This window comes from Macrobrachium rosenbergii, chromosome 49 (assembly GCF_040412425.1).
Source record: "Macrobrachium rosenbergii isolate ZJJX-2024 chromosome 49, ASM4041242v1, whole genome shotgun sequence".
Taxonomy (NCBI): Eukaryota; Metazoa; Arthropoda; class Malacostraca; order Decapoda; family Palaemonidae; genus Macrobrachium; species Macrobrachium rosenbergii.
Window position 1 is genome coordinate 5,728,743 of NC_089789.1, and position 20,170 is coordinate 5,748,912.

Below are 20,170 nucleotides of genomic sequence, written 5' to 3' on the forward strand. Positions count from 1 at the left end.
CCTCTTAAACTCCTCTACAAGTACCAATTCTTTCAACCCTTCAAAATTGTCAACTTCTTTCGACTTTAACCAATCTTCAGCATATTGCCTCTTACCCCTAGCAAATTCTACGAACGTCTGTTCCCTATCTTTCTGTAAATTCCTGAAACGCTGTCTATAAGCTTCAGGGACAAGCTCATAAGCCTTTAGCACAATGGCTTTCACATTATCATAGTCGGATGATAAACTCTCATCCAACGTAACATACACTTTCTGAGCCCTACCTATCAATTTACTCTGGATAAGTGTCGTCCAGTACTCTTGAGGCCACTGCAATTTAGCGGCAATCCTCTCAAATGAAACAAAAACTCCGCTACATTACACTCTTGAAAATGTGGCACAAATTTGAGTGCCTCTGACAAATTAATAGTAGGCGTCACCTCCTGGTTGGGGAAGAGGGAGAGGAAACAGGATCCATTAAACGCATTTCCCTCTCAAACTGCCTCTCTCTCTCTCTTTCCTCTGCCCTAAATTTTTCTATATTAAACTCTATTGTTTTTAACTCAATTTGCTTATTCAAAAACTCTACAGACACTTCCTCTTTGACTACCTTCATTTCCCCCTCTGTCTTCACAGTTTTAACATAATCATATACCTTCAACAACAATAGGCCCTTCCTTACAGACGAATCAAATTCAATTTCCAAATGCTGAGCCACTTGCTCTAACTCAAGCCTATCCAACTCTGCGAGCCTTGCTTGCCACCCCTCTCCACTAAGAAGCTCTAAAACATCAATAGTACACATTTTGCTCAATCAAACCTCAAAACAATACCAAAAAAAAAAAATATCAAATCTGGAGAAGGTGTAAAACTGTTGCCCAAAAATAAAACCCCCAGAATCAATTTTGCACACTAGTGAATACTTGCAGGAACAAAATATCCTGTCAAAACGGTCGCCAGTTTGTGATGGGTCGTTTTACCACCACAACATACACTTGTATAATTATCCAATACTAGTATTCACTAACCAGAATACGAAATTCACAGTAAGTGAAATCGTATCACAAGACTATCAACCAATGTGTGCAAAACCAATTTGGGGGTGAAAATAAACACTAAGAAAAATAACTTAATTTTAATACATGAAGATATAGACAGAAATGACGCCTGAACCACTAGATACAATAATTATAATGAAAAACAATTACGCTTAATATATAAAAAAAAAAACACTTACCCAATTAATAAATAGAAAAACAACACATTCAAACGCAATATGGAGGGGGCCCAGAAAGGAGGAGAAGTTCAAAAAGAATGAATAACCTAACCAAAATACAACACTAAAGTATTTAGAGGTGGTCCTTGTAACAAAGCCGTGATCTGGTTAAACTAAGGATCTCCACGTCTGGAGATTGAGACAGGGTGATGTCAAATTATGGGCCCAACTACGGCGCTGGCCTATACCTCCACCAATTCACAGGCCGTGATCCAACTGAGGCGTCTTGCTCAGCATGCAAACTAATAACAGTCCAAATACCGTACCGTTGGACAGAGAGGTCCCCTTGGCTATGGTAACTGAACCAAGGGCGTAGCAGGATAATAAATGAATAAATCCTCAAGCTGCTGAAGGTAGTGGATCCAAAATAATCCCAAGTTCAGGATGCCAAAAACGTAGCAGTCAACAGCAGCGGCCAAAATCAAGTAGAAACGCCCAGGTCAAGGTTCAGAACACAATTGTCCACCACTTCATTCGGGACGTTGACAACCCCTCGGCCTCCTGGGGCGGAGGGGGTGGGGGAGCTGGGGAGAAAAGCCGTACACCCTCAAAACATGAAAGACAAAACGGTCGTTAGTGAAAACGTAAACACAAGAACCACCAGAGGAGGAAAACTAGCTAATACATTGTGACAATAATTTAACATTAAAATTAAAGCTAAGACAAATCAACTAATTAAATAATGACAACAAGATGACTGATAAATGTAAAAAGTGGTGCTGCATTCATTGCCTAAACAAGACACAAATGAAGAATTATTTGAAATCGATAAAAATGGTGAGGAAGGTAAAAGGCCTATTTTAGTTTTGCAGAGGATGCCGTGAAGAAGTAAAAGGCACAGGCGATAGAGGAAGGAGTGACAGCAACAACCAGAGCCTCAGTATATGTGTAGACTGTAAGAGAGGATGCAGGAAAAAATGGGCAACAAGTCAGGAGGATGAAAATGGTATGAGAAAAGAGACAGAAGAAAAATCCACGACCATCAAGAACCTAGAAAGTATGGTGTTTGATGGAATAAAAAGCACAAAAAGAGAATAAAATAGAGAAAAGAAATAATCTGAAGAAGAACTACAAACATTAAGAAAAGAATGCAGATCATACAAAGAAAGATTAGAAGAGGTAATTGGAGAAATAGCTGATGGCAAGAGGACAGTCAGTCACCAATGGAGCATCATAGCATAGAAGACCTAAAAGCCGTTAATCAAAACCCAGTGGGTGATGTTGGAAACAATGAAAGCAAAACCGTGGAAAGGCCCAATAAAGTAGAAAAGTGCCCAATTAGAAATGCAGCCAACCCTGCTGAAGAGGAAATGCTAAGTGGTGTAGGCCCAAACCAAGGAAAAGATCAAAAGAAGGTAATAGTGCAGCAGATTGCTGTAAAAATCGTTCAGATAGTGAAACAAGCATGAAATTTGGCACAAACATTCCTAAGACTACGCTCTCTTAGAAAAGGGCGCTGGCCACCTGAAAATCCAAGATGGCGGCTATTTTTCAAAATGGCCGCCATCTATGTTGAGATTCACTGGTTTGGGAGCATCTATTGGATGGAATATGCCAGTTTTTTTTTTTTAAACCTCGACTTTTAGGTTATAAAAATGTTCCATACCACACATTTTATTGAAAACCCTTACTAAATGAATTGTAACCAAGATGGCGTACAAAATGGTTGCCATAAAAGTTTTTTTCTATCCACAGCGCTAGCAGACATAGAGACCAACTGTTTTTATTTAATGGTATATTCATGTGATCAGACAGTTTAACTAATATGCTATTTTCAACTGAAATAGTAATGGTATGGTCACATACAACATTGTGTCTAAGACTGTAACCATAAAAAGAAAAGAAGAGAAATACGGACTAAACGCAACCAATCTATGTATAGGTCTCTCAACCTACACCTTTGAAAAATTCGAGGATAAGAAGGTAGGCATAGCATGACACGTTGGATGCTCAAGCTAGATTATCTACTGAAGAGAGGGCAATATTTATCTAGACTTCACATTTGCAAGTGCACAGAGCTGTGCAGGGAAGACCCAGCTTGTAGCACTTGCACCTTTCCCGACAGCCTGCTTTGCATCCACATTTGGTAAGCTGTTGGCAACTCTTGGCTAAGGGCGAGTTGGTTGTCCAGAGGACTTGCCATGCTTCACCAGACTTTGCCATCCCCACTCAGCAGGGTTCTCTGGCTGTGGCTGACACTGGGTGGCCTGCCCCACACACAACCAGCCTGGTACGCAGCACGCTTGGTGTGTTGGAGGAGAGCTCCCTGGTTGGTGGAATGGCCTCATATGCCCTTTGTTTTCTGGCAAACATATCAAGTCTAGCCTCATCCACAGTGCCAGCAGTGCTGGATCTTTCATACATAAGTATGACAAACCTCTCCAGGACCTTCAGGTCACTCTCTTCCACTCTGAGAGGGTAGTGACTCAGTTTGGAGAACACAGTGGAGGCCTCTGGAAAGATGTTCCATGTCTGCCAGGCGGTCTTCTTGCCCTTGCTCGGAAGGCTGACACTGTATCACAGCCTGTGAACGCATGGAAGAAGAGCATGCCATTCACCTTCTCCTGGCCCAGAGAGTTGCACAGGTCATGCACAGCAATCCAGCGCAGGCTCTGGCCTTGGCCAAATGCCACCCATAGCTTCTCTAGCCCTAGATTGTGGAGAGTGGAGAAAGCACTGACTGCAACGACAAGAACATCTGTGTCATTTGCTTTAACCGTGATGGTCTTGGCTCCATGTTCTGTGGCATATTTGGCATGGAGAAAGATGCGGGTGTCAGCTTCCTCATGAGAGCACTTTTCCAGTCCCTGAAGACTAGCCTCATGAGTGCTGAGGACAGCAGACCCTTTCGTGGCAATGACAACATTTGTGGCAGACATCTGGGCAACTTTGTCTGCCAGGAACTGGAACAACTCTGTCTTGTTGGCATCGTGTCTTAGGAAATTGCACCAGTTGGATGGAATTGTGTTCTTGTCTGTCACCTTGCGCCTTCCTCCTTGACCACGTTGGAGCCTGGTCTCAGCTTTGAGGCTGGATGTATTGTATACATCAAATACAAGATGTGATGATGTGTACTTGCTGCTATAGGATTGTATCACAGGCAAGAAGTTGCAAAGTGCATAGCCCTCAAAGGTCTTTCCTTTCTTTGGTGGCAAGGCATAGACCAAAGCTGATCCATCTACAATGAGGACATCAGTCTTTGGTTCTTTGTCTTCTAGTGTAACATGACTCTCCAGGACCGAGGTCAGCTGAGACTTCTGACATGTGTACAGCCTACCACCCTCACTAAGGGAAGCTGGGAATGTTTGATTCTCGTGCTGGAAGAATTCCTGCAGATCACATTCACGGCTCTGACAGGATATAAATAGCTTTGAGAAAAGCTGGCAATCCTCCTTCAGAAGTTTCTGCTTTGACTGTTCTACAGGAGCAGCTTCTTGCCTGAAGAAGTCAGTTCTGTTCTTCTTTATCGGCTCATAGAAGGAGACTGCATTGTTTGCCAAAGAGTCTGAAAACTTCTGAAATTTAGTGCGGCCTCTGTCAAGGTGTGTCTGTAGAAGTTCTGCTGAGCTGGGGTGGGCAATGTCTTTGTTGTCAATGGAATACAGATCCTGGCTCTCTTCCTGAAAAGGACTTCCCAAGTGTTGCAAAGCCAATGACAGCTTGCTGACTCTCTCCAAGAATGTCTTCTGTGCATGAGGTGTTTGTTCATGGTGTGTTGTCTGCTCATTAGACTCCTTACTTTGAACCTCTGTTTCGTATGCAGACACCAAGCGGATGATCTCTGGGCCAGCCACCATCCATCTTCTGAGTGCTGACGGATCTTCAGTCAGCCCAATGGCTCCGCCATCAGCCTTTATAAAGGCATTGGTCTGCTCATGAGCTTGGTCAAGAGCCATTGCTGAGAACTGGCGACTGGTCTTGTGCACAACAAAGTTGCCAGCCTTGAACTCCTTGTGCAACTCTGGGTGTGAACTCTCTAGGGTAAGCATGTCCCTGAGGTGAATAGGCAGCCAACGAGCATAGTTTGTATTATTGTTGGAAAAGAAGTAGGGTATCAGCTCATGCAATGCCTGGCAGTAGAGGACAAAATTGGCCTCACGGAAGGACCTGATCAGTAGGAATATCACAAGTTCCATAGACAACACCATGTGCCAGAAGTGGAACTGTGGACTTTGCTGTCTTCGAAGGTCACACCACTCCTCAAACTCTAATGCCTGCTCATTGTTGTTTGCTTTCTCAGCACAGTAGTCAGTGTATGCTGTCCTCAGGAGTTTGTACAAACTAGAGGCTGTAACCTGGTGCATCTGCCGTGTCCTGGTTACACTTGCAGCTGACAGGAAGGATTCTGCAGTTCCAGATGAAGCAACTCCTGCCTCCACCAGAGCTCCTGTCCAACCACTGCCATGAAGAAGAGTACCAAGAGATGTCATTGCTGCCATCTCAATGTGCAGACCACCAAACATTACCAGATACTTGTCTTCGCCATACTGATCAGGCCACTGCCACTGCACCTGCTTTGCTCACGGCATAGATTGGCTGATCAGCTGTGATTATGGGTATCTGGCCAGGGTTCAGAAAATCAGTGACATCCTGCACTTTCTGCATCACGTGTTTGATCGTAGCAACAGAATGAGCCTGATCACGCAGGAGAGGAAGCAATGAAGTTATGGTTACTTCAAATTCTGGGCTTCTCTTCATTGAAGCGTGATGAGCTGACCACGTCAGATTCACTGCATCATCTATTTCCTGGGTGACTATGACCTTGTCTAGCCACTGATACTCCAGTGCAAGCTGTGGCCCCAAGATATCTGTGGGTGGCTTTGGTATTGCAGTGTTTGGTGGCACAGGGTTCTTTGTTTGAAAGGAAGCTGGTGAGATGTTTGTGAATGTGTCCGGCAATTCAGGCACCGACCTCACTTTCTCAGATGCAAACTTTAGTTGCTGTCTTTCCTGTCCAGTGTTCTCCTTGGTGGGGTGCTGAAATATGGAGATGCTAGTTCCATGGAAGGAGGTAGTGGCAGTAGTTGCAGATGGGTTGTGGTCGATGTTGTCCATCACTGCAGTGGTGAACAACCCTTTTCGCAGTACTGGGGACAGACCACACCCTCCTCCACATATTTGCTAACTGTGGCATCTCCTAACTGTGCAGAGACCTCCAGTACTCTGTCATAAGAGATACTGAGGCCATACTGATGTAGCATTTCAACCAGGTTTCTCTTCCTGGTTTTGGCATAGACTGAGAGTCCCATGTAGACTGGGAATGGTGTTTCTCTGTCTTTGGAGTGTCTATGAGTTGTTGCTCCCTCTTTGTATCGGGAGTAGCAGTTGAACTGCATGAGCTGTGCAATGGCCTGGTCTGACTTTGATGCTCCAAATCGTAACTGTGACTTGATGTCAGCCCCATGCTCAACCATCCCTACAAACTGGAGCAGGAGAGGAGGCACAGAATTTCGTACACAAGCCTCAGAAAATGTGCCATCAAACCGTGACTGATGATCAAGTATAGACTTTCTGAGAATATTTGCTGCTTTAGCAATGATAACTGCCTCTGAAAGATCAGATGATTGAGCAAGTGCTTTTCCCACATCCTTTTTGAAATGCAAGTAATACATCTCTGCCAGATTTATGAGCCTCAAGTTCTGGAATTTCTGCCAGAAGTTTGTCTTTGAGTCTCGTGGAATTTACACTTGGTGACTCTACACCTAATTGTTCCAGACGTTGTTGGTAGAGGTGGCAAATATCTGCCAGCCGAAATGTGACTGGATCATCTGAACAAAGGTTGTTTTCAACAATGTATGTCATCAGTTCTGACAGAACTAGTGGATACACATCTGATTCTGACTCAGTGCTACCTTGGTCTTTCTCAAGGCTCCTCAGGTAGGACCTTTTTCTGTTGTAGAGGGCACAAAGACAGGCATGGTGATACTTAAACTCCTGTGCAATGACATCCCCACCAGTCAACTTAGCAAGGAGCTTGCCATCACTAAGTATCTCTGCACATTCACGCAATTTCAAGTCAAGGCCCTTAGTACTAGCCTGTCTGAGATCAGATGCAGGTGCCACTTTCTCAGAAAATGCAAACTTCATTGTCATGACTGGTTCGGCGCAGTTTTGCACGACTAGTCTCAGTGTTGCTGGTCTGGTCATTGGATTGTCGCTTTCTTGCACGGTCCAGTTTAGTGTTGTTAAACAACAAGCGACAGTTCACATGGTATTTTGCTGCATTTTTTCCTGAGAGTGGCCTCTATGCCACCACCTTCATCCAGCCTTGCTGGATCCATTATCAGTGGCATTTCATTAATTTCACTGAACATGGGAATGTTCCTTGCCAGCATTGTGTACCCATCATGGTCTAGGACATGATGACTTGGAGGTGATGTCAAGTGCTCACCTCTTTTGTCCTTCTGACAAAGACAACACAAACTCCAGTTTGTTTTTCTACTGCTCAATATTGGATTGGCATCACATTCTGCCATGATTTCACTTTTGATTAAGGCCGAGGGTTATCCTTTTACCACCTTAAACAAAGCACACATTCCTGTATGGGATTCAACTAGGTTCGGTCTCCCTACACCTAGCCCGATCATTCATCCAGTGCCATTTAAGTCCCGTGTGATCTGTACACCATCCGGGTAAGTACATGAACCATCATGTACAGCCCCCATACCTTTGGCTCGGCTCTCCCGCGCTGGCACATCCTGTCTATTCAGGTGCGGCTATCTAACTATAGCTGGTCTGGGGCTGTTAGAAAGCATTTGGGACACTAAACTAAACTATACTACAACTACTAGTCTAAGACTACAGGATTAGTAAAGCTGGATTAGCTGGCACTGAACCCCATGCTGAGTTACACAGCAGTGATGTCACCAGTGTGCCCTGGTTGTGTGCAGACATACACTCTTTTACATTTATTAATTTTCCTTCAAAATTGATGAGTTATTCGAAAGAGATGGCCTCATTAGGATCTAAAACCACAGAAACCAAGATCCATGCTTAAAACGATAATTGTTGAACGGGCATTATTTCTCATTATAATTATTGTTTCTACCTTTTCTTGGCAGCCATATAGCCCCCATATTTAAAGGTAAACTGTACTGGGAAGCTACAGAAACATAATATTCACAAGAAATAGTATGGAAGAGCTTTACCATATTGCTAGAAGCAAATACATGCCATTCTAGTGAAAAATTAGCCAAAATCTGTCGATACTGGCCGCCATCTTGGAATTTGGCCGCCATATTAAATTTTTGCGTGGCCAGCGCCCTTTTCTGATAGAGGGAACTTTAAAGAGCACTTGTGCAAAATTTTATGCTTGTTTCACTATCTGAACGATTCTTATGAAATATGCAATTATCTGCTGCACTATAAGGAGGAAGGAAGGGAATCCATTGTAAACCAGGAGGAGCCTAAAGTCAAAGATAAGGAAGCAAAAGCAGTGTGCAGGTTCCATAAAGCAGGAAAGTGCACGAAAGGTAATTTTTGAGAGTAGCCTACCTGCATGTGAGAAAAGACATCATCTATGCAAGAACCCAAAACAGTCAGGGCAGAAAAGAAGTTGGGACAGAATATAAGTTTTTCAAAGAAGGATACTGCAAATATGGTAGGAACTGTAGATATGGTCATAGGACCAAAGACCACAAGAGGGCTACACAATAGCAAAGGACCCTCCAATAGATCTCGTGACCAATCTTCTGGGATCAAGGTTTGAAGTTAATTTTCAGTTTAGATGAAGGTTTTTATCAAATTAAGCCGGAGTGTACCTTGCAAAAGTGTGGGCTAACTTTCAGAGAGGCATAAATCCAAGATGGTCGCCTCCATCTTATGTCAAACCTATAAAACTACATATCTTAGGGAATTTTTCACTCATAAATGAATTCTTGGTATCTACTTATAGGTTTTTGAGGTTGTAAGGTGTCAAAGAAACGAGCAGGTAAAAGTTACTGCTACTTTATTACAGATCCAGGCAGTTTATATAGCGGCCGACTGGCGCCCCTTGCGAGAGACAATGGAATTGACTGTGACCTGAGGTCGAAACAATAAACAATAATATGCAGTGAACGAGTATAAATTACAATACAAAACATACAGAACTACAATATGGATACAGTCTTGATGCCTGTGAATGAAGAAACATGTGATACACAATGTGTGACATTTGTATAAATACTCATAAAGTAAAAATGGTTAAAATGCGTGACCTGGCACGTTTTAGGCGTGACTAATTGAGTTTGAAGAAAATGGGAAGTCACCAAAGAAAACATGCTCAGCGGAGACTTAATTAATGGCGCCGCCGAAACACTACGCTGGCGCCGATGTGGTGACTTTACAAGGTCAAGGATCTCATATTTAATGTTAAAATTTAGTTTTCTCCAACATTTTTTATGTTAGAGTAAAAATACTTATAAAATATCAGTCACATCTATCAACTGAAATAATTATTGATTTGATATATACATAGAGTAGTAATTTGAAGACTATATATGATGCATAAATGCACAGTTTTACTGGTAATTTACAATGTCTCTAAAGAGCTCATTAAATATTACACGGACTTACCCGAAATCGCTAGATAATTGATGTGCTAAAGAAATTTTCACTAGGAATTAGTTACAAAGACGTCTTAAACCTTCATGACACCTGGGGAAACTATGAGCTGGAACAGAATCCAGTATGTTCTCAGGAACTTGCAACTGGAAAGCCAGGCAGGAGAAAATACCTCTCATCACACAAATGTAATGTTTGTTCAACCACAAGATCTTATAGTTGTGGCTTCAGATGAATCTCCTGAACTTCAAATATCTAAACAACAAGACATGAAATCTCTGTTTGAAGATCAACATAAATTTCAACAATACATGACCTTTCAGCGTGCTACTTCAACCATTAGGCCTGAAGCCAACATACACCATTCTTGCAGTACTATAAGCCAGAAAAAAAGGTGGTTGATCCACAGTCTAGCACGCCTAGATGAAAATGGGAATCATTTACACGTGGAACAACAAACAGCATTTGCTGGCTTTCAAGCATCTCTTCAGCCAGCAGTGGTCAAGAGCAAGCCTTATCATTTCCTCACATTTCCTCACCCTCCTCATAAAGCTATAGTGCATGAAGTTATGGAGAGGATGGTACCTGCAGCAAATATGAAGAGTATGCATTTCATGCAGTTAGTGGGTGACCAGCCTGTTTATGCTCTGATCATAGAAATCAAATATGAACACCCTGAAAGATTTGATGTCATATTACCATGTATGGGCCCATTTCATATCCATTGTTCGTTTATGCATGCAGTCGACAAACGGTTCCATGGATCAGGATTGTCATATATTCTTGTTACTGCAGGAGTGATTGCTGAAGGTTCTGTTGATCAAGCACTGAGAGGCAAGCATTACAAGCGAAGTATTAGTTGTCTGCGACTTATGTATAAAGCTCTCATTAGAAGAATAATTCAACATAATCTTGAAGTTTGGACCTCCTTGTCTCAGGATGATTTGACACACTTGAACAACTTACACGATCCATCGTCATCTTTGTCAGATCGAAGCGAGATCTTCATTGCTCTTGAAGCCACCCCAAACTTTCATAAATGCCTGGAAGATCAGTCTGAAGGTATTGAGAAATCAGGAAGGGTTCAAGGGATCACTGGGCTTGGTGCTACCTTGGCTGATGATCTATGACAATGACAAATATGGAAGATGGATGATAGAATAGTGGTTGGATATCACCAACCTGCCTCTTGATCTCTGGATTGAGATGACTATGAATAAAGGCTCTAAATTGAAAGCAGGATGGCTCAAAGTATTGAAGAATGAAAAGAAATTGTTGACAGACTCCAGAAATGTTAATTCCATCAACTGTGAACGGTCATCAATGCATGACATTGCCAACAGTACTGCCTCAAAGAAGCAACACACCGAGAACACAAAAAAACCCAAATCAAACAAGATGAACAAACTGTACAGGACATTCATAGTTGCATGACTGAGTTTGGGTGTGATCCATTTGATAGACAATCTAAATTTAAGGTCACTTTAATCTGGGGTGCTGGCATTCTCAGCTCTTATTGAAGACTTTGAAACAGCTCATGCAGATGGCAAAAAACTCTTTCCAAGACTTTTGCAATGATCGAATGAGGAGCAACAAAAATCAATTCCACTCAACCATCGACTGCAATCATAGACGTAATTTCAGCAATCCACCTGCTGAACTAGAAGGTAAAAAGAAACAGGTCTTGAGATCTGAGGCCATGGAAAACAAAGCCATGACATCTGTCCTATCTCTCGCAGAGGCTGACAGTGAAAAGTTTGATCTCGTTGAGGTCATGGACTATCGTGTCACAGATGAATGTTTGCCAATATGCAACATAAATGGAACTATGAGAAAAACTCAAAAATCAAAATTGTTGGAAAGATTTCACATGCAAATCTTGGACAAAGATCCAGCAGATTATATCGCGATCAGATGGAAGCAGCTTCACATGGCGATATTATGGTTGCAAAGTATTTTCACTCATCATGGCTAGACACAAGCATGCATCCCAGATTGTTCTGGTGAATGATCATTATTATTTACTTTATTCAATAAAAGGTGCTGAAAGGAATCTGAGGTCCAGCAAGTCTGAGTGCCCTAAAAACATTTTCATCAAAGCTCTTGGCAAATTTCCATCATCTAAAGCTTTCCAAGAGCTTCTTCAAAATCCTTTTAACAAACAATGACTGCAAAATTTCTAACAAAATGAATATTGTACCCTCTCAAGACAATATCCAGGTATCAAGTTCTTTTATTCTTTGGCTTCTCGTTGTGTCAAATTACCAGAACAAAGCAGAGTTCAGTTCAGGAATATGAATGCCAAAACGCTGAGGCTGATACAACTATTTTTTTCATCTACTCCAAGATCAGACATTCTGGAAATCAAACAACAGTTGTGATTGATGCGGAAGACGCATGCAGTCATTCTTGTCATGGTTGCAGATGTTGCACATGCTATGCAAGGAACACTGGGTGTCAAATGCAAGCAAGGTATCTTAGACTGTAGAGTGCTGTGCTCAGACAAGATACAAAGATCATAATCCCACTTCACGTCTACAGTGGTTGTGATACTACATCAGCCTTTTTTGGCCATGGAAAAACAACGTTGTATGACAAAGTATGCGCTTCTGAACAAGCCCGCCAGTGGCTACAACAAATTGGACAAAATCTGCCTATGATGCAAGCCCTGAAAGATGTTATGTCCATCTTTACCATAAGGTATACAATATATACATATAATGACAAACATAGTAGATCCCTCGGGGAGGCCCGAGCAAGAAAATGAAACTGATGAGACGTGAATCAACGGTTAGACTTCCACCAGACAAAGATTCACATGACTGGCATATGGAAAGGGTGAACTACTAAGCGTTCATTCTTCTGAACTATGACAAGCCGGAGTCACCCCCGACCCCACCGGATCACGTGAGGATGGACACTCAAAGAAGGCAGATTAAGTGTACCAGTGGGCTACAGCAAGCCAGCACTCCCAAGGTATCTCAGCGAATCAGTACGGCGACATCTTCAAGATCCTACAGAAGATTTTGAATATGATGGAGCGGATGATAACGATGATGATGAGGATGAGGACGACGATAATGAATCAAATGCAGATAATGATGATGGTAATAATCACAATTATGATGTTTGGCTTTATTTTTTTTTTAATTTATATATTTACAGTATTTATTTTGCTGAATCCTAGAGAAGTAAAATTTGATTTACTTGATAATATTAGTTATTATGATACATGATTTGGTTGTCAAATTATATTATTTACTTTTTTTACATGATTTTTGTGAAATTAATGATACTGATGTGAATTATTATGATGATGAACTGATAGATGATGTGATAATTTAAATAAAATGTATTTTTACAAAAGTTTTAAGATTTTTACTATCAATTCAGTCTTGAGCTCAGTAGAAAATTAAGACTGATATACTTATACTCTTTTTCTAACATAAAAACTGTTAGAGAAAGTTTAATTCTAACACCGAGTATGAAATCCTTGACCTCAAAAACCATAATTACATACCAAGAATGCACTTGTAAGAGAAAAATCCCCTAAGACATGAAGTTTTACAGGCTTGACAAAAGGTGGAGGCGGCCATCTTGGATTTATGCCTCTCAGAAAGTTAGCTCACACTTTTGCGAGGTATACCCCGGCTTAATTTTATCAAAACCTTTCTCTAAACTGAAAAATAACTTCAAACCTTGATCCCAGAAGATTGGCCACGGGATCTATTGGAGGGTCCTCTAGGAAAAGGACCACAGAAATGAAACATGAAATTGTTTGGGGGTGACAAAGGGAGCAGATATCACACTCAAACAAGAGGAAAAAAAAAATCTTCATTTTAGTCGGTAGGCCAGAAAAGAAGAGTGAGCAGAGACGAGAACAAGCACATGTACAGGTTTTACAAATAGGGAATCCTGTTCATTTAACGAGGCAGACTGCCGCTTCTGGTGTTACAGAACACAAAACCGGGAGAGAAATAGCCGGGTGAAGAAAACACCAGAAGAAAATGCGAGAAATGAAATGGATTTTTTAAGCAAAGGGAATGGAGGAAATGGTGAACTAGTTACAGATATTAGAAATAAGGAATATACAACCAGAGATGCCAAAACCTGTGCCATGGGCAGCAACTGTAAGAAATCCCAGTGCATCAAACATGATAGGACCACGCCTCCAGAGAGGCCCATAGGGAACGAGGAGTAAGACTGAGCAAAAAGTAAAAGTGCAAGACGAAGTATAAAGGAAAAAAAGGCTTTACGAGGACTAACTGTGTTATATATTATGTAAATATTAGGGGTATCAAGTAAAAATTAGGATCACTGAAAGAAATAATTGACAAGGCGGATGTTTGACGGAAACGCACCTTCAAGAAACCGAATATGTGGAAATAATTGGTTACAAGGTGTTTCATTAAGAACGAACTGGCAAGTGTCACTGTACAAACTAAAGTAGAAAGCATAACTCATGAGTCTATCTGGGTCAGCATTAACGGCACAAATAAGATAAGGTTAGATGTTATATATGCCCCACAAGAAAATAAGGGCAAAAATGAACAGCTGATAAGCATGTACTCCTCACCAGAAGAGGCAATAAATAAAGCAGAGGAAAACAAGGAAAGTAATGATCCTTGGGGACTTTAGCTGCAAAATAGGAAAAGTCATCTCCACCAATAAGGAAGAAGTGACCAAAGGAGGAAAAGCATTGCTGAAGCTAATCAAACAAAATAAACAAAGTCTGTTAAATAATCACACAAAACGCATTGGAACATGGATCAGAATTCGAAACATGCAGAAGTCCATTATTGACTATGTAATGATAAGAGAAGAAGATGAAGAAGGGGTGCAGATATTAGATATACACGAAAGCAAAATAAATAGAGCATGTCTTCTGAACTAGTGCACTCTGACCACTGTGGTGTGAGAATGGCCATAAATTGGAGAATAGCATGTGGGAGAGGCAAGAGTGTAAAATACGTAGTAGATATAAGAAAGTTAAAAGAACTCAAAGACCAAGGTGGACATAGCAAGAGAAAAGGGTACAAAAAAAGTACGCCAAATGGCAAACAGAACTGGACAGAATCTTGAGAAAGTGTAGGAAAAAATGCAAAGTACAAAAGGAGAGCAAAGCAAGAACATTAAGAGGCCTGATGAGGGCTAGAAGGAGGCTTAAAAAAAGAGCAAAAAATGTATTAGCCCAGAAAAGAACAAGTTAATGTAGTTGCAGGAGAGACTAATGAATGAATGTATTAGGGAAAAAATGAAGGAAGATGGCACTAGGATAAAGGAAACAGCAGCAGAAATAAAATCCAAAGGAGAGGGGGGATGTAAACGGAGAAGCCTTCTGGGACTTTAAGAAAAAACTAGATGGAGCAAACCCAATCAATGAATGAAGTGATTGACCACGACACAATGTTAGTCGCCCCAGAAAACATCTGGTTTGGAGATGCTTTGATAAACTAGACCTGAAGAATTGCATCAAGGAAATAAGGGAGATGATAGGGTGGAAAGATGCATTGTTGATACAAAAGATGAATGAAAATGGCAAGGCAGTAGTACGATACCCTGCCGGGGTGACAAAAACAATTGAAATAACAGAAAATGAGGGACAAGGGACAATATATGGCCCAAAGCTATGTAGCATAGCGACAGAACATAGAGATTAAAGGAATGAAGGAGTACGTCAAAAGAGCATTGAAAAAGGAAATAAAGATAAAAATTAAGCAAGGGCTTGAAGAGACCTTGGAAGAGAAGAGGAAAGAAATAAAGAAGCTGAGGTTCATAGAAAACTTTGGGGAAAATGAGTAAACCAGGGAACTTGAAATAAAGGATGCGTGCATGATAATGAAAGCCAGGCTGAATATGTTGGGCTTGATATCTGCAGAGCGGAATAGGACAACACCGAACATTTATTCATTTGTAACCCTACAGAAAACAAAAGAACAGGACATTACTTTAAAGACCCTGAAATCTCCTAACAGAAAACTTGCGGGGAATACATAAGACAAGCCCTGAAAATTAAGAATTTTCAGGGAAGAAACTTGGGATGAGCTGGTTGTAGTGGAGCAGCTTAATGTGATTTTTGACCAGAATCGTTCATTTGAAGATACAAGCATGAAATTTGGTATGAATATACTCTGTACGTCACATTTTGAGGAAAAAGTGCTAGCCATCAAAAATTCCAATATGGCTGCCATTTTTTCGAGACGGCCACCAGCACAACAAAAACAGCCATAAACCATAAAAATGCCGATCTATGTCTATTTACTTCCAACTTTTGCTACTAAAAAAGGCTACTAATGAAGGGAAGGCAAAGAGGATAAGCTCTTTCTGTCTATATAACGTCCCAAAAGGTTGCAAACTACAGAGCCGATCTTGCAGTCAAGTCAACACTATTGTTCCTGAGGCGGGGGGAGGGGGGGGCGGGGATTCTGCAGACAGCAATGGGGCAAACAGAAGGTTTTGGCACCAAAAAATCAGTGGCTTTGGTCAAGTGAAGCTCATTATCAGGGTAAAGACTATTCATATATGAGACGGAAAACTCTAAAATTAAACTATGGAGGTAGAGCCAAGAGAGTGTCTGTCGCTCACTACCAGGGCACACTGGTGACGAACACTGCCGTGAAACTCAGCATGGGGTTCAATATCAGCTAAACTGCAATTTTAGTATCCCAAATGCTATCTAATCAGCCCCAAAGAAATTAGATAGCCGTACATGAACTGACAGGATGTGCCAGCATGGGGGAGCTGAGCCAAGGATGATGGGAGCTTTAACGTCATCCGGATGGTGTACAGATCGCACGGGATTTAAATGATGTTATATGAACGATCGGGTTAGGTGTAGGGCAACAGCTCGAACATAAACTGTACCCCATACATGACAGTGAGCAAAGGTAGTAAAAGGATAAGCCCTTGGCTAGCTCTACTTAAGTTTATCAAAGTATCTCATCATGGATGCCAAACCAAAAATGCAAACAGACTGGAGCAAAAGTTGTCTTTGTCAAGAGGACAAAAGTGATAAAACACTAATTTCACCTGTTAGCTTATTTCAGAGGAAACAGGACTTTGCTGGATGTTAATCTTGCAAAAAATGTACCATTGTTTCATGCTCTTACTGCTATGCCAATATCATTTGATCCAGCACGGTTAGATGATGGAGAAGGATAGAGACTACATTGATACAAAATAAAGCAAAATATCATAACAGCTGCTGACTTTTGTTTAATAATACCAAATTGAAAAGAGCACAGAAGAGAACAGTGACTCCCAGTACATCAAGCACAGAAAAAAACCGTGAAAAAAGGTCAAGAACCTCAGACCGTCCAAAGATACAATGCTTTTTGTGTGAAGAAGAGGATGAAATATCAAAATTAAGACAAGCAATGACAATGCAGTTGGATGAAACGCCCAATCAATGTGCCAAGACCCTAAACCATGGAAAGCTCCTTACAGAGTTAAGTGCTAATGATGTTGTTGTTCAAGAACTGAAGTATCACCCACAATGCTTGGCCGACTTATACAACTCAGAGAGAGCACATCTTAATGCAATAAAGCAAATGGAGAATCGCCCATGATCAAAGGAAACAGTTATATCCTGTGGCTTTTTCTGAACTTGTTAACTACATCATTGATAGCAAGGTTACTAATACAGAAACATCACCTGTAATATTCAGTCTTGCTGATCTAGTTTCCCTATACATGCACCGGCTACAACAACTAAGTGTAGACTCCCCAGACGTCAATACCACCAAGTTAAAAGAGCATTTACTCTCCAGGATCCCTGAGCTTCAGGCCCGTAGGAAAGGGCGTGATGTTCTTCTAGCACTCAGAAAAGACACTGGCACAATTCTGTCTGATGCTTGAAAGTACAGTAAGCTATTCATCTGGCTAAAGCTGTAAATATCATTCGAAGTGGAATGCTTGCTCATAAGACAAAATTCAGTCAAGATTTACAAAAAGGACTTGGAAAGGAAGCTGTTCCACAAGCACTTCTACATTTTGTTTGCAGCATTGAGCATGTTGTTGACATCAGGTCCCATCTGGACCATGGTGTTGTACTGTCAGATGTTGCTATTGCACAACTTTTACAATACAACTGCTATTCTAAGTATACAGAAGGATCAAAAACCCACAGGCACGCAAAACACCGTGAAACACCTTTTCCCATATATAGCGGGATGAAAGTGTTTGTCAAAACAAGAAAAAGAGAAATAATTGATAAGCTTCATGAGAATGGAATTAGCATATCATATGACAGAGAATTGGAAATATCAGGACAGTTAGGTGAGAGTGTAGTAAAGCAATATGTGGAAGATGATGTTGTGTGTCCACCTATTTTGAGAAAGGGACTTTTCACAACTTCTGCATTAGACAACATAGACCACAATCCAACAGCCACAACAGCCAGTACATCCTTCCATGGTACAAGTATTTCACTGTTCCAGCATCAAAGTCCAGAGGAAGAAGGGGAAGTACTCACATTGACCAATGTTGTAGACATTCGAACAAAAAAAGATTCCTGATCTTCCTGAGTCTTTCACAAACATCTCACTGGCCTTCTTCCACAAAAGGAATCCAGAACCGAGCACCACTGATGCTGTATCATTGCCAGACCCGTCTTCTCCAAAAGTTCCTGTGACTAGAGAGGAAAATGTCCTCACGAGTACCAGTTACACCAACATAAGCATGAAGGAACTGGCACCCTGTACTCACGAGGAGGCCGACACAAGCATATTTCTACGTGTCTGGCATGTGGCTAGGGAGGGCTACAAGTCTCAGATGACTGATGCAAATGTCACAGACATTGTGGTAATTGCCATATCTCTGATGCCGTCGCTCACTGCAATGGGACTCGAGAAAGTGGGTCCGATTTGGCAAACATGAGAAGTCCAAAGGAATGTTGTTTTTCCATGCTTTCACTGAGTGCGGTGTTGTATCAGGTTTCAATGGAAAAGGAAAAAAGACAGCTTGGCAGACATGGAATGTCTTTAATGAAGTTTCAGATACATTTGTAAAACTCAGTCATAACCCATCTGAAGATAAGGAGTCTGATCTACAAGTACTGGGGCAATTTGTAGTTCTAACGTACGGCAGGTCTAGCACGACCTCATCAGTAGACAAGGCAAGACTTAATCTCTTCACCCGGATGCAGAGGTCATAATTATGACCTAATCCCGCCAACTAAAAATGCACTAAGGGAACATGCAAAAAGAGAAGCCTACCAGGCAGATCATATTTAGGGACAATGTGTTAAACGTGATTCAGAACTTCCAATGTCCTTCTAGGTGGGGATAGACGAAAGAGGATGACAATTGAGAATTGTGTGGACCACACTTGAACCATCGCTAAATGCTGCCGGGAATTGACTAATTGTGGATGCAAGACGGACTGTGGTGGAAGGTGCACATGTAAAAAGACAGGATGAGACTGTACTGCACTCTGTAGCTGCCCTTGTCATGCATCTTCAGGAGCCTAAAAGACTGATGTTCAACATGATAGAAGGAAAATAGACGCTAACACACTCATAGTTATAATTCTCAAGTTTGGGCACAATAATGAGTTAGTATATTTGTTATGATATATATATATATATATATATATATATATATATATATATATATATATATATATATAAATTATATCTATGAACAAATGGCTATAAATACTCATAGAAATCAAGTTATATGGACAAATATGTAGAAATACCAAGAAAGTTAGATTATTTTGCATATTAGGCTTACCTGGCGGCCATCTTGGAAAATGGCCGGCAAATTGTATTCCTGAATGGCAAGGACTATTCTCCCTGGTAAAGTCTGCAATTTTATGCCTAAGAACCCCCTAATTTATTCCAACCGGCCCGGATGCGTTGAGACCTTCTGGGCATAATTGCTATTGGAATTTGGGAGTGGCTGTTATCCGGGATTATAAGTTGTCCAGGTAATCTGTCGTAATAATGACTGAACTTTGGCTATTTATAAAAAAAAAAAAAAATTGGCACTTTTTCACGATAATCGTCATATAGCGGCCATCTTGGAAAATAGCCATCTAAGGGAATTAAGGTGGCTAGCACTTTTTTCTTAAAGTCTACCTCCCAATGAGCATTTCTACCAAATTTCAAGCTTGTATCATCAAATGAACAATTTTATGGCTTATCTGCTCCACTATTGTCAAAGCCAATAACATGGTACTGCCTCAGTAACAGAAAAAAAAATGAAAGGGTTAAGGTTAAAAGTAACGAAGAAATTTATTAATAATATTTAGTAAAAATTAGTTTAGAAACATCTCTAACCTTTTGGAGTTGCTGTTTCAGAAAACAGGTAATGGTCAAGGATTAAATTAAAGTTTGATAAACTGTTAAATAAAGTAAAGCTAAAGACG